The sequence below is a fragment of the Equus caballus genome, chromosome 4 (genome assembly GCF_041296265.1).
Source record: "Equus caballus isolate H_3958 breed thoroughbred chromosome 4, TB-T2T, whole genome shotgun sequence".
In the NCBI taxonomy this organism is placed as follows: Eukaryota; Metazoa; Chordata; class Mammalia; order Perissodactyla; family Equidae; genus Equus; species Equus caballus.
In genome coordinates, this window is record NC_091687.1 from 54,370,915 (window position 1) to 54,387,567 (window position 16,653).

Below are 16,653 nucleotides of genomic sequence, written 5' to 3' on the forward strand. Positions count from 1 at the left end.
CACTGTACTATTCTTACTTTTTCCTCCTTACCCAACTTCCTACTGCTTCCCTCCCTCCCAAAGCTTCCCTCTAGGTTTACACTGTTTCATTGTAAAAAGAAATGCATCTATGTCCTCAAAAACTTCACGGTTTGCTTAAGTAAAAGCTGCTTCTCCTGCAGCCCTCTCAAAGGTGCTTATTCTTTCATTTATCATGTACCTCAACTTCATGATGCAGGGTCACAGTCCCAACCATAACTCCCAGCCAGTTCCCTGTAAAAACCTTTGTCCCTGTGCAATTCTTCCACATGAGAATTACCTGGGGGGCATTTTAAAGTATCACTGCCTAGGTTACACCCCATACAAATTAAATCAGAACAGCTGGGGATGGGAGCTGACCATTAGACTTTCCAATGTGCAGCAAAGTTAGGGTAAGAGCATTAGTAGTTTGTAAAGTTTCCCGGGTGATTCCAATATGCAGTCACAGATGAGAATCAATGCTCTCCAAGGCACTCCTAACCGTTCAATCAAAACTCTTGACATATGGTGCACAACATTCTTCTCTATCCCAAATACTACCTTAACCTTGAATTATTTCAATATACATATAGATAATCCATCCAACACTCTACTTTTAATATTGTAAGCATTTCATCTCCACCAAGTTTCCCTGCAACTCCACTTCAGCCACTATAAGACCACACTCTAGACTTCATCATCACCTTGTCTTCTCTAAAAAGGAAATGTAAAAATTAACTCAATCTCTGATCACAATCTTCAGTTCTAAATTTTACATCAACTGCATCTATTTCTCATTGTCATTCAGACAATGATTCTTCTACTTTCTTCTACTTTTTCCTTACTTAGCCCACTTCTTGATTCATTTCCCCTTCTAGATTGGACTCCATGGTTCAGCATTTCAACCACTCTCTGGCCAATATCCTCATTTATTACGCTACGTTGGAATTGCCTATTTACTGTCCTCTATATACCATATGCTGTAAGTCTCATGGGGGCATAAATTATGGACGTTTTGTTCATTGACGTATTCCTGGTGCCAAGTATAACACTTGGCACATACAGTGTACTCTCAATAAGTATATATTGAATACACAGAATTTCCGATTAATCATCTAAATCAATGTTATATAAATAAAGGGGTTTTTGTCCAAGTGACAATCTTCACCAGTTTATCTTCCTTTCTTATCATTAACTGGCATCTTAACACTTAGGTTCCACTTGCCCTTGGGTTCTATGTCAAATCAATTCATCAAGCAACTACTATTTACAGGGCAGAGGAAAGGAAAGAAGATAAAAGTATAAAGTGTACTATGGACAGCTAATCTTTGACAAAGGAGCTGAGGGCCTACAATGGAGGAAAGAAAGTCTCTTCAACAAATGGTGCTGGGAAAACTGGACAGCCACATGTAAAACAATGAAAATCAACCATTCTTTTTCACCATTTACTAAAATGAACTCAAAATGGACCAAAGACCTAAAGATTAGGCCTGAAATAATAAGTCTTCTAGAAGAGAATATCGGCAGTACACTCTTTGACATCAGCTTCAAAAGGATCTTTTTGGACACCATAACCCCTCACATGAGGGAAACAATAGAAAGAATAAACAAATGGGACTTCATCAGACTAAAGAGCTTCTTCAAGGCAAGGGAAAACAGGATTGAAACAAAAAAACAGCCCACTAATTGGGAAAAAATATTCACAAGTTATTTATCCGACAAAGGGTTAATCTCCATAATATACAAAGAACTCACAAAACTCAACAATAAAAAATCAAACAACCCAATTACAAAATGGGCAGGGGACATGAACAGACATTTCTCCAAAGAAGATATACGGATGGCCAATAGACACATGAAAAGATGCTCATCATCACTAATCATCAGGGAAATGCAAATCAAAACTACACTAAGATATCACCTTACACCTGTTAGAATGGCAAAAATATCCAAAACCAAGAGTGACAAACGTTGGAGAGGCTGTGGAGAAAAGGGAACCCTCATACACTGTTGGTGGGAATGCAAACTGGTACAGCCACTGTGGAAAACAGTAGGGAGATTCCTCAAAAAGTTAAGAATACAAATACCTTATGACCCAGCCATCCCACTACTGGGTATCTATCCTAAGAACCTGAAATCAGCAATTCCAAAAGTTCCATGCACCCCTATGTTCATCGCAGCATTATTCACAATAGCCAAGTCATGGAACCAACCTAAGTGCCCAGCAACTGATGACTGGATAAAGAAGTTGTGGTATATATATACAATGGAATACTACTCAGTCATAAAAAAGGACAAAGTCGTCCCATTCACAACAACATGGATAGACCTTGAGAGTATTATGTTGAGTGAAAGAAGCCAGACAGAGAAAGACGAACTCTGTATGACTCCACTCATAGTTGGCAGTTAACATATGGACAAAGAGAACTGATCGGTGGTTGTCAGGGGAAAGGGGGGTGGGGGGAGGGCACTAAGGGTGAAGTGATGTACCTACAACATGACTAATAATGATGTACAATTGTAATTTCACACACACACAAAAAAACCTACGTCTCACAAAAAAAAAAGTATAAAGTGTAACAATAAAAAAAACTTGGAAAAACCAGATAAATGAGAAATTTATCAAAGTGGGAAAAGATAATTCACATCACTACCTTTAAGAGTAATTTTTAAAAATTTAATAAAAATTCTCATGAGTGTTTAAACATAGACAAAGGTATGGATATAAGTACCTAGACTGCTTTTAAAATGGGAAAAAGTAAACAATACTTACTTTTTACTAAATACTCTTTTGTACTGGTTTACTTTTCAAGAAGCGTGTAATTTTTTAACAAAAAATACACTGCAAATAATACTTTATGATTTTTAGATTGCACATACCACTCTTCCTACAAAAGACACAACATATCCTTAACTCCTTTTATTAACATTCAATTAACAATCATTTAAAATATTTAAGTAAATGGATTATCACTAACATTTATTTCTATAAAGCAATAATCATAAATGCTATCACAAAACTTGCACTCCACCAAGTGAAAAATATGAAACTAAAATCCTGTTTGAAAAAGCAAGACAAAATAGTTGGTCAAATTATGGTAATAAGGAAAAAACTCAACATACACATGACCTTTAAAACAGATTTGCACATGGAATTTAAAAAAAATAGACATGTATTTGTATACTGTCAAGGTTTAATTATTAAAGTAGTAAATAAAAATTTTAAATGTCTAATAAGAAGTACGACACTAAGAAGGTGGAGGTGATAAGGGCAGACACTGCTGCAAGTGACTGTTTGCAAAGAGGCAGCTGGACCACAAACACAGATGATCCTCAAGAATATCATGATCTGTGCTATGATTCCCGGACCTGGAGTGCTGTTCAAAGAACGAGCTACCCTACTAAGGGATCTCTAAGTTAACCAACCAGAAACTTAGGATGTGCTAGGAGAAAAAATCATGGATAAGCACCCCAATAATCATGAGAAAATGCCGCCAAGAATTCAGCAAGGAAGAGTAAGTAGATTACACAGGCAGAAAGGGCAGGGTTGGAAACATATGGTCTCTGGTTTTGGAGGATTTCTCCTCCTCTAGGGGGTGTGACTAACCACGAAGAACACTCACAGAAGGGTAACTAAAGACTGGAACACCTGAGAATTTTAGGTTACTGTAGTTAGCTTCCCCACACAAAGCACAGTGGTTGTTAATTACCCAGCACTGCTACAATGTAAACCCAACCCCTCATGGCCCTTAAATTCTCAGTTAATAAACACACACATACCATCTAGATGCAACAACGAAATTCATGAAAAAAAACATTTTTTCAAAATTCAAGTTGGGGGAAATTACAATGGCTTAATTTCAGCCCTACTTTTACCTATTCATTTTGTCTTGCTTATGTGATACTTGATACCATCTCCTGAAGCTAACTAAAGAAAATGCACTGCAAAATTTAAATACCTTTGACACCAAAAACACAATCAACAACAAAAAAAGATAAACCTGACTACATCAAAATTAGAAAATTTTGTGCTGCGAGTGATATCATCAAGAAAGTGAAAAGCCAACCCACAGAACAGGAAAAAGTATTTGTAAATGATGTATCTGATAATGAACTTTTACCTGGAATATACAAAGAACTGTTAAAACTGAGTAAGAAATAGACAAATAATCCAATTTTTAAATAAGCAAAAGATTTGAATACACATTTTTCCAAAGAAAACAATATAAGTGGTCATGAAAAGATGCTCAACATCATTAGGCATTAGGAAACTGCAAATCAAAACCACTATGAGATATCACTTCTCACCCGCCAGATAACTTTAAACAAAAAGACAGATAACAACAAATATTCTTGAGGATGTGCAGAAATTAGAACCCTCCTACTAGAACCCTACATTCCCTGATGGGAATGTAAAATGGCATAGCCGTTTTGGAAAACAGTTCACAGTTCCTCAAAAGGTTAAACAGCGTTACCATATGATCCAGCAATTACATTCCTAGTATATACCCTAGAGAATATGTCCATAAAAAACTCTGTACACAAGTATTCATAGCAGCATTATTCAAAATAGGCCCAAAGTGGAAATAACCCAATATCCATCAACAGATGAAAGGATAGACAAAATGTGGTGTATCTATACAAGGGGATATTATTGGGCAATACAATAGAAATTTGAAGTACTGATACATGCTACAAGTTGGATGAACCTTGAAAACATGCTACATGAAAGAAGCCAGTAACAAAGGCCACATATTGTATGATTTCATTCATATAAAATGTCCAAAATAGGCAAATCCAAAGAGACAGATTTGTTAGAGCCCAGGACTCAAGGGAGGGATTTGGGAGTGTTGGCTAAAGGGTGACGGTTTTTCTATATGGGTGTAATGACTTCTACATCTTACTGTGGCAATGAATGCACAACTCTGTGAATATACCAAGTATACTCACCCACTTTAACCGGGTGAATTGTATGCTACATGAATTATATATCAATAAAGCTATTTTTTAAATTACCACTTACTAAACAACAAAGAAACGTAAAATAAATAAGCAAAATAGGCTAAAGGATAGACGCAGACAATGGAACAGAATAGATTCAAGATAAAAACAATTCTAAGAAATGAGTATCTAAAAAAACTAAGTGCAGAAAAGATACTACCTCATTAATGCAGTGGTTCCCAGCCAGGGGTAATTTTGTCCCCTAGGAGACATTCAGCAATCTATGGAGACATTTTTGGTTATCAAAATGGGTGAGGGGGGCTACCACGGAGGCCAAGGATGTGCTGTGTGCATCCTACACAGCACCCTAATGGACCAGACAATCACCCACAACAATCAAGATGAGAAAGATGATAAGAAAAAGTAGAAAGAAGAAGAGGAGGAGGAGGAGGAAGAAAGATGGAAAGATTATCTATTCTGGATTAAAGAGATATAACAATGATATTGTTGAATTAGATTCTGTTTCAACCTGGGGAAATCTGAATATACTCAATACTAGACAATAATAGGAAATTACTGGTAATTTTATTAGGTGTGACAATAATGCTGCAGTTATATCAAAAAACATCTTTATTCTTTGGAGATTCATGAGAGTATTTTGAGAAGTGACATTAATACCTGAAATTTACTTTAAAATGGTTCCACTACAAAAACAAAAATGACACATAAAGAATCAGACAAAGCAAATATGACAAAATGTTAACAAATCTAGATAATTGGTACATGGGTACTAATGCAATATTTTTCGAGGTTTCTGTATATCTGAAAATTTGCATTATAAAAAAATGATAAAAATTATCAGTACTTTTCCCCTAGAAAATACCTCACAAAAATACAAAATATATATATAAATCAGCTTGGAGACTCCGACTAAAAAAACGAGAAATCATTGTACAATCGAGGGCCAGAAAAGGTCTTCTTTAAAGGGGCAAAATCAACGAAAAGGATTCACATATTTGACATCATAAAATTAATTTTTAATAGCAAAAAACTCCATAAAGTTAAATATATATACTTGTAAAAATATATGCACCATATACAACAAAAGGTTAAAATCGATGAGTAATGACATGTTATAAATCATTAAGAAACAGACCAATACTCCAAAATAAAAACAGGATGAGAACAGGTAAAACAAAACAAAAAATACAAACGGCCAATCAGGATATGAAAAATTATTAACCCAACCAGCAATCAAAAAAATCTAAACTTTAAAAGCAAACATGTAATTTTTTACTTATGTGATAGGCAAAGACGAAAAATTATAAGTCAAATTTGCTCATGATAAAAAAGCTACACATAAGACTAAAAAGTGCAAAGTATGCTGTTGACATTTGTTTTAACACACAATTTTTAATACAGTATTCATCTATTTCTATTTTATTAAAAATATTTAACCAGGAATAGAAGCTGAATTTTATCAAATGCTTTCTTGGTATTTCCTATAATACTTAGGATTTTTTTCTCCACGGACCAATTAATAAAGTTTTGAGTTACAGTTAACATATTTCTAAATAATGAGACATCTTTGCATATCTTCAATGAATCTCAACTATAGCAGTCTTCCTTTAATGTACAATCTGACAATCTATTTTACTTATAATTTTTACATGAGTATTCATAAATAAAATTGCTCTGTAAATTCATATTAAGTGAAGACAGGAAGTTACAAATTTGTTTGTATATATGATTCAGCTTTTTAAAAGACTGTGCAAATAAAGCAGTATATTGAAGACAGGAAATGTTAATTGTAGTTATTCTGGGTGATGAAATTACGAGTGATTAAGATTTTTTTCTTTACATTTAACTTTATGTTTCAAATTTTTAAAAGCATCAATTATTTTTAAAACTACTTGCCAAAAAAAGCTATCTTCATTTGAAAAATAAAAATAATTAGTTGTGAATATCAATATAAACAAAGGAGAACCCTGTATATCCTACTTGAGGTTCAAACAAACAAGAGAAACAAACAAACAAGAGAAACAAGTCTTTGAATTAAAATGATATCTCTAACAGGTTATGCTACTCCTGTACCTAGAAGGTCAATGTATATGGATAAAGGAAAAAAAGGCTAGATTTCCACCAACGGTTAGTTAGAATACAAAATGGTTGAAAACTATGTAGCTAGTAATTTTAATCAATTCTTAAGAGTAATTAAACATACTAAAAATTGCATTTCTTATAAAACATCTAACAAAAATTATTTTTTAATTATATTTAAATCATTTCTTTAAAAAGCTCCCTCTCTGAAAAATGAACAAAGTTTTAATTCATTCCATTTCTTGAAACAACTATGGAAATGTTTAAACCGGGAGGGGGCATTACTCTACAAAATTTTTCAAGGCCAGAAAGAAAATATCAAAAGGAAAATAAAATCTTCAGTATCCAGATTTTTCAATAATTTTATTCTTATTCCATAAATACCTTGGTTCTCTTTAAATTCTGTCATAAAATAAAATGTATCATTTTGATATAATACAGTGTATCATTGATGCATTTTTAACCCAACAATCTGTCTACTGCCTACCCAACTCTATTTGGGCCACATTATAGTACATAAAGATCTTCAAATATCAAGACCATTCTCTATCATTACCTCATACTGAAAAATAAGCTCAGTTACATGGCAATTCATCTTATGCTCCTTGAAGGAAAGTGAATTAGAATGAATTTAATTTACACATCAGATTTCCATTCACAATAGTGTTCCTTTACTAAAGTACACAAAACTTTTACCATAGCAATTCACTGGGGCAAAAGCAAGATAAAACAGGTCGTATTCATAAATGGACCCCTCCTCCCTCATTCAAATAAGGCTACAACAATACAAGAATAAAAGTCTCAATATCCACAGTTTAACTTCTCCTTTTCCCCATAATATATAATCCAAGGGAAAATCAAAACAACACAAGCCCATCACAGTAGAGAGAGCTACATCTTCAATGCACAGCCCAACAGTGAACTGCACCAATCTCCTATCTTTCTTTTCTTTCTTATGAAAGGACATCTTCTAAAACAATAATAGGAGCCATCATTTATTAAGTGCTTAGTATGGGCTAAGACCTTTGCAAAAAGTTTATATATAATCTAATTCTCACAAGTCCTCTATAAATTAAATTACTAACTCATTCCATAGATGAGGAAACAGCTAAGACATATGAACTGAGCTTGGTTTAAAATTCAAGCATGTTGTGAACCATTATTTTACACTGGCTCTCAAGTAAGTTTAAAAAAAGGGGAAGCGATGGGCAAAATTCGGCACACGATATCTGAATAATCAAATAAAAATGTTTTATTAAGATTCAAAAATTCAATTTATCAGAAAAATTGAAGTAACCAAACTAACACGAACATCTTAAAGTCCTTGGTACTCTTTAAGAATCTGATGTAGATTTTGTAGGTATTCGTATTCTGTATCAGATATTAATATCAGATAACTTTCAGGGTATGTTCTAGAGTTGGTACAGATTTAGAGAAATTTCCTTCACATTCCTGAAGGCTGTAGATTAACAACTGAATATCAGAACAATGACACTGAAAGTACTACAAAATCCTCTTAATTCACAATAAAAAAATAAAGCTCAACATTGTTCATTAACTCAGAGATAATGTCTTTTTAACCAAGATAAATTCAGACAAAAGGCATAAAATCATAAAAGGAAATTGCTGTATTGTTTTAAAAATATACATAAACTGTTTAATTTGTCAGCCTTTTAAATTAACAATGGAAAATATTCTTAAATTCGTAAGCGGAATGTAACTTAAAAAATAAAAGTTAAATTCTCTATTGTGGCCTGTTGAATTTATTTGAGACGGGGAGGAAATGGTGAAGGTTGTGGGGGAAATCCTGAGAGAACACGTTGCAGGTCTACAGACAGGAGAATAATAAAAGACAAAGGCAGGGGGGAACAAATCAACACATCCAAAAAGCAACAGTGACAAGAGGGAAAAAATAAGGATAGAAAGGAAAACAGACACAGATTGACCGACCCACAAAGGACCATGATGGCATAATCTCCAGCTAAGTAAAATGTTATTAAAACATGAACATGTCACTCCTTGAGTATAACAGTGTATTGTACTATTACATGAATGCAGATAAGCAGCTGTTCTATAAAGGAATTTAAATAGTTTATATGCTTAACATCCATATTCAGATTTATAAGTACAAATTTTATTTGTAATAACTTAGCCTTAAATCCTTTTCTTAACCTACTACACAGTACTTCTAATACCAATCAAACCAACTACATATTTTTTTAAACAAAGGACTTTAATATTCCTCACCTTTCTATTCCCTATAAAAGGAACAATTCAATAGAAGAGCTTATACAAATTTAGAGCTACTTTACATAAAACTTCATCAAATTGACAAGAACCATAGTACTTTCTGAAGCAGAAAACTACATAAACTGGCACTTTTAAAGCATAATATGAGATTATACTACAATTTTTCCCTTTTACTTCATCTACAGTAAAAGCTTTAATGGCCAGAAGAAATATATTGGTTAGTTACAAGTTCTAGCATAACTAGAATTATATTATACAGGTGTCACCGCTCTTGATTTCCTCCTGAAATTCAGTCTAAATCTAGCTCTTTAATCCAATACATAAAATAGAAAGTTAGGAAAAACAGAGATAGAAAGTGAGGGAAGAATTAGATCATCTGGGTTAAAGAGGATTACTTTGTTTAATTTGACATTTTAAAACTTCCTCAATGAAACAAAGACAGAACAGAGAAAATTTCAAACATTAAAGTGTAAGTAATGAAAATAAACCACTTGCTATTTACATCTGAGGAAACAGTATTTATTAAGTGTCACTGTGGGAAACACTGTGCACAGTACTTAACACGTGTTATTTCACTTAATACTTATAACAATCCTATGCAGTAAGTATCATTAATTTACAAGTAACACAGATGAGAAAACCAAGGTCCAAAAAGGTTATTAACTTTCCAAGGCCAAAATGCTCTAAGTGACAAAACATAGATTCAAATCCAAATAATCTGATACCCGCCATGATTCTTAACCAAAAGCACATACACTTCTTCAGACACTAGGAATGTTCAATTTGTGCTTAGAAGACATATATGTAAGTGTGCATGTGTGTGTAGAGAGAAAAATACAGATAAAGATGATTAACACTCTGAGTCCCAGTACAAAGACAACCTCACTGGGGCTGGCCCCATAGCTGAGTGGTTAAGTTCGCGCACTCCGCTGCAGGCGGCCCAGTGTTTCGTTGGTTCGAATCCTGGGCGCAGACATGGCACTGCTCATCAAACCACGCTGAGGCAGCATCCCACATGCCACAACTAGAAGGACCCACAACAAAGAATATACAACTATGTACCGGGGGGCTTTGGGGAGAAAAAGGAAAAATAAAATCTTAAAAAAAAAAAAAGACAACCTCACTAACTTCGTTAGGCAGTCCTATAAATTTTGCATTAGTGTCTATTATTTGACTGATTATGCTGAGCTATCGGATGTAACCTGCGGAACTTTTTGGTTCATAAAATACATTTTTAATAAATTATAAAATATTCTTAAGCCTAATTGATTTTCTAAAATTGTTATGTAATCAACACACTATTTGTAAAGTACATTATTTCAGTTTCTTTTCCTGTATCTTTGTTGCATTCCACCTTTCAAGTTGTCACCAACCTCCCTTTAGCCCATTTCCTCTTATTCTGCTAACTTTTACCAAGATTAGACTATTGCAACCGTGTAAGTGTTGAGCACTTAGGTACTACTCAAAAAAAAAAAAAGCACTGGATGTAAAACTGGCTGATTATATTAACAGCTGCAGTCTGAGTAAACACTGAGAAAAATTCTGAGAAAAAAATGCCTTCTCAAAGAAACTCAGGAAGAGGAATCAAGAACAAATTCTAAAGTACAATATTGTGACTTGGAGAAACGTTGGATAAAACATAATATCTTAAAATCAGACCATTATTTCCCAAAATGTACATAATAACCAAAATGAGGTGAAATTTTATTCCATATCTAACTCTTCCATTAAAACTGTACTTCACTCAGTTTTATAATTTCCAAGCCTCATTCTCCACACACGCATGTTAACATGTCACACAACTCTAGCCTGAAAATAAAAGCAGTCACAATACAAAGAATCACATATTCTCTCCTGTGCCAAACCACAGCCAGGCTAAAAATAGTTCCAGGGTTCCAAGAGCAAAACTAATTCACATTTAAATGGAATAACATCCAAGGACTCTCCAACAATGCAGGGCTAAGGTCAAAAGCAAAGCAGGATTCACCTTAGGGGTTTCACTGATGCACCAGAATTAAACAGGTCCCTCAGGAAACTGGAGAAAACAGTGCAATTAGCCAACGATGATTAATTATTCCAGTTGATGTATATGAACCTCTCATACTAACTTAAAGATCATTAAATTAGTTTAATTTTCACAGCTGAACACAGTAGAACTATTATTGAACTTTTCAGGTACATATTATTTCTGAATATACAAAGCAAGTGTAGATGAGTGAAATGATCTAACAATGCTCTGGCTCTAACAGTGACATTAAGAGGCATTTTAGTCAAGACATTGAGCTGCCCTCCTTGAAAATGGACCCCCCAAATTTCCAACTTTTTGAAATTCATGACCAAATTTTTATTCATACAGTACTTGCAAACTTTCAAGATAGCATTAAAGGTCATACTAACTGTGAAACCCTCAACAAACAACCAGAAAAATCAGCATTATTGTACTATTAAAAACAAAGCTTTCTTTAAGTTTATCTAGTTCAGGAATACAAATGTTAAGTGGTTCCCAAGAAATGAGAATAAAATTCAAGTAGTAATAGATACAAGATAAAATCCAGTTGTTCTTGCATTGACAATCAGTTATATGAAAATAACATCAATCTAATCAGATTTTCCCTGTAGGAAAAAATAAGACAGAATTACGTTCTAACTACAAGCCTAGTGTTCAACTTTTTTTTTGTCAAAATTTATTTTGTGTTTTGTGATCCCAAACACAACATTCAACCACAGTGTACTATTAAAAAATTTCTAATAGACATAGATAACCACCAATCCTTGAAGGGTAATTAATGTCATAGTTTAAATTTATCATAGACAATTTTTGTGTTAGTAATTTTTCACTTTTACCTTAATTTTACTGGAAGGAATATTCAACATTCATTCAACAGATATTTAATGAGGACTACTAAGTGTCAAGCTCTGTTCCAGGCACTGGGAATACAACTAGAAGCCCCATCCTCAGGAATTTACATTCAAGTAGGGAAGAAATGTAAAAGAAGCAAACAAATGAATCCATATCTATGAGGGTGGGAACCAAGTATTACTTCCACCAGGATAATAATGGAATTCTGTAGTCTTTTGGTAAAATTTGGTAGACATCTATAAGGAAATTTAGAGTCTTTTCAGGGAAAAGGAAAAAAAACAAATTCACAGATTATTTTGCTTCTGTCATTTTTCTTTTTGCTTTTTTTCACTTCTTGCTGTGAATTAGCTTGGAGTAAACAGACAGCAGAGATGGGCTGACTCTTGAGTTGCAAGGAGAAGCTCATTTTAGAGCTGCCATCTCATCCTAACTGGTAGCTTTACTTGGAGTTATAATGCTAATGAAAGTAATTACCTTCTAATTACATTCTCCAACCTTTTCTTACTCTTAATTTTTCACCCTTTAGTTATGTTGTTTTATTCTGACAAAAGACCTCAAGGCTGCAGCTGAAATGATGGCCAAACTGGCAGAATTTAATTCTGATAGTGAATTTTCTGAGGGCAGGCCTTAGCCCTGACACACCACTTCAGCATCAGAACTACCACACACTAGGTGTTTTTCTGTTTGAGGAACAAATTAATCCACAAAAATTCATCTCCAATACAAGTTATAACCAAAGCCTTATAAAAATAATCCTAACCAACAACTTATCCTTTTAAGAATTTACCAGAATTTTAAGAATTTACCAGGGTTGATTAAAACTGAAAGATTTCTTTTCCTACAAACATTTCAGAATATGTACACACAAATGACTGCTAACCCTCAAATAAGTAACCTTTTTCAAAATATTTTTTGGAACATCCTTCACAAATTCTTTGGAATCAGTTTACCAAGCACACAAGAAATGACCCTCACAACTAGTTTGCAAGACATGCTCTCAGCCTATTTTTTTTCCCCTTCACTTCTTTTAGTCTATTTCCTGCCTCCTCCTGTAACTAAATACACCAATGGCCAGGGGATCCCTCCTCTTTCTCCTGGGATCTACCCACCCACTGAGAAGCTAGGGAGCCATAAAGCTAGATGGAGCCCAGGATTTGAATTCATATTAGTGCAAGGCATACAGAGAAAACATCTGATGTATTAACCACTAATAAATGTATAATGATTGACAGTTTACAAAGAGTTAAACCCTCTATCATTTTATTTGATCTTCGCAACAATGTGAGAGCAGCTAGGAAGATGCTATTATTATCCCAATTTTACACAGAAGGAAATTAAGGCTCAGAAAGTTCAAATAACTTCTCTAATGTCACATCATAAATAAGTGGTAACGTTGGGACCCATCCTTATAATGCTTAACATACAGATCATTTGTCTGTTGTCTCACTACTGTTGTGGGTATAGTTTGTTGACAGACATAAGTACGCATCACTGTGGCTCCAGTCTATTTATTCACTCAATTTCAACCACTTTTTTAAATGGTAAAACAGCTTAAGAGTTGTCCACCTGCTTTAATTCAAAGTTCCCTCTCCTCATAAATATTTAGGCATTGTAATATCAAAATTAAACCTGACTGAGAAATAGACAATCAAGTTTAGATTACCATCAATTAAGGAGGCACTTGATGGTCTGTGAAAGCAGAGAATTTCAAAACACAATTTAAAAAGCCATACCCTGAGAAACCTCAGGGATTGCCATCAAGTTACTTAGCCTTACCATCAAATGGCTAGTTAATGAGTGGCCAGACCTGGACTCTTCCCCACAATAGAACCTATTTTCTTCCTCTTCCAGAAGCTCATGCTCCCTCCTTTTCCATTACTACTCAGCTAACATAGCTTAGCTGATTCTACCTAAAACAATCTATTTCAAACATCCCCTCATACTCTTTTTCTTCTCCCTTTATGAGAATTCTCTGTTCCACAGTTAAACCAGAAATGACACTAAACCTAAGTAAGCATGAGCACATCTAACAATATGATTAAATTAGGGCATAAAGCACCCTTTATAATCTGCAAAAGTCTATATATACACTGGTAGTTACTTCATGAAGAGACAAAAAGCCACACATTTTGTAGCAGCCTTATGACACACAAACCAACGCCTTAAATCTTCAAAAAACTACAAACATTTCTACTTCTTTCCTAGTCCTTCTCCCAAATTTAATTTCATATTTCCTCAAAGTAATTTTATAAATTTGTAGCAATTAATGCAACACTTTTAACCATAAATACACAATGGACTAGTTAAGAGACTATCCTTTAGCAATTTCTATGGAAAACTGGTCAACAAACTGTGGAACAATCCATTTGAACACTAGAGTCATGTATATTGGTATCTCCCTACCTGAGATGCCCAAGGATAGTTATGGAAATCTAAACCACTATTTTAATAATTTAAAATGCCTAATGGAGGATATATACTTATCTACAAAGTTGTAGGGCTCACCTAAATCATCACACATATTTCCTTTGTTTGCAATTCTATCATCTAGCTAGCAGCTGCTGATCAGAAGTGATGAACAACGTGTACATGTGTGCTAGATTAATAAAGTATAATGAAAATAATTACTAAATAAATATAATTTATTTACAAGCTCTCTGAAAACTTGGAATCAATGTAGGGAAAAATAAAACAAAGGCCCTTTAAAATTCTTGAAAAATGGTTGGCAATATTCAACCTGGCTTGTCAAAAGATGCTAAACAATGCTGTGTGTAGTGTGGCAAGCCAGCCTCATTCTAAATAGTGATGCCCTTCCACTCCCCTTATAAAATCTCTTTCCTACCTCTTAACATCGTTTGAATGTCCATGGGCCTATGGTTCTTGTCTGGTTAGTAGCTTTTACAGTGTCATTAATTATTAATTAAAGAAATAGCTCATGCAGTTTAAGGAGTAACCCATCCCAAGAGTATTATTATTAACAAATACATTAGTCAACAAAATCAAGTCATAATTTTTTACTAAGCACTTACTATGGGCGTGGGCGTGTGTGTGTGTGTCTTTGCATTTAAAAAGAGCCCTGAAAGTCCAGGGACCCTTCCTCAATGCACAACTCATCACATCTCAGGATATCCCACAGTGAAATATACGAAACTCTAGAAGTCTTTGTATTAGGGTTCTCTAGAGAAAAAGAACCAATAGGAGATATTTATATATATACACATATATATAATATATAAATTGAACTGTAACAATTTAATTAATTAAAACAAATTCTTACATAAATATCCCATACCTTAACTAATTCTGATATGTGGAAGTTTACACTTATTAAAAAAAGGGGAGATGGGGGGGTAACTGGATGAATATTAAACAAATAACTTTCAAGTATAACAAATTTTCTGCCAAATGCTGTCAGGGTAACATTAAGAATAAGACATCCTAACAGAGGCAAAGACAGTATAAGGGAAAAAATTTAACTGGTCATTAAAAAAAGAAAAACTCTCATCTCTGTACAGAAAATGCAAAAAAACACAAATACACAGATATGCTAGCAAGTTTTCTAAAGATTTCAATTGTATTTAGATTGAAATAATACAAATTGAAGCCAAAAGTTTAAATTGAGAACTATGTTAACTCCTCCTTACTTTAAAAAAAAAAAAAAAAAAAAAGCGAGACAACCTACTGGGCCTGTACTTTCAATTCACATAACTCTATCATATTTCACAGCTTTCAAAGTTCAGTGTACATAACGATTTACTAATTGAGTAATTTTCCCTTTTAGCTTAATTTAATATAGCCCTTAATCAATCACTTGCAGGGTTTCCCACTTCTGAAAAGGTTTCAAAGAACATTTTGACAAAATGCAAAACGGAAAACTTTCATATGAATGTTTATCATTACTGTTATTATTATGTATGTATATACTCGGCATCCCCATCTTGGTTTAAAAAAAACTAAACATTGTATACTGATGATTATCAGCTACAAAAAAATTAATGATGTATTAATTTTGTGGCTCCATAATGGGCCACAAAAACAGCACACAATCTGGAATAAGAGGAACTAGGTGTGACTCCTGTCTCGACCACTTGTTACATGATTTTAAACTAGATATTTTAACTCTCAATCTCAGCGTTCTCATCTGGCTAATAGGGATATCTCCTACCTCAATGTTGAGATGTAAATTAACCAGGCAGATAGTACAACTCATCACTTTCTGAGCACAGTGTACACTTACTGAACATGAGAATCTTACATAAAACAACTCATCATTATACATTTTGAGATCTAAGGTAAATTAAATCACGTTCCCTAAAACCTGCTGATCTAAGTTAGTACTAAGAGAAGCAGTAAGAAGGAGTCCCACACTACTAATTTTTTAGTAACCAATACTGAGTAAAATTTTATATCTAAAATATTTCAAAATAGGGCTCTTTCTGAGCCTTGTTTCAAAAAAACAAAGCTAAGGTAAAGCAAAAAGCCTTTATCAAGAAATATTTTTCAGT

General features: G+C 33.8%; 1 protein-coding gene across 23 annotated transcripts in view; it reads right to left on the reverse strand.

Annotated features, from left to right (window-relative positions):
- The window catches only part of SNX13 (sorting nexin 13), a 143,529-nt gene that overhangs the window by 124,195 nt on the left and 2,681 nt on the right, over positions 1 to 16,653 (reverse strand). The window contains exon 1 of one of the 23 annotated variants that reach the window (XM_070264598.1): positions 15,178 to 15,325. The exons of the other annotated variants lie outside the window; for them this stretch is intronic. The gene's annotated coding sequence lies outside the window, so the exon portion shown is untranslated. Of the gene's footprint in view, positions 1 to 15,177; positions 15,326 to 16,653 lie in introns of those variants that run through there. 23 annotated transcript variants of the gene reach the window in all.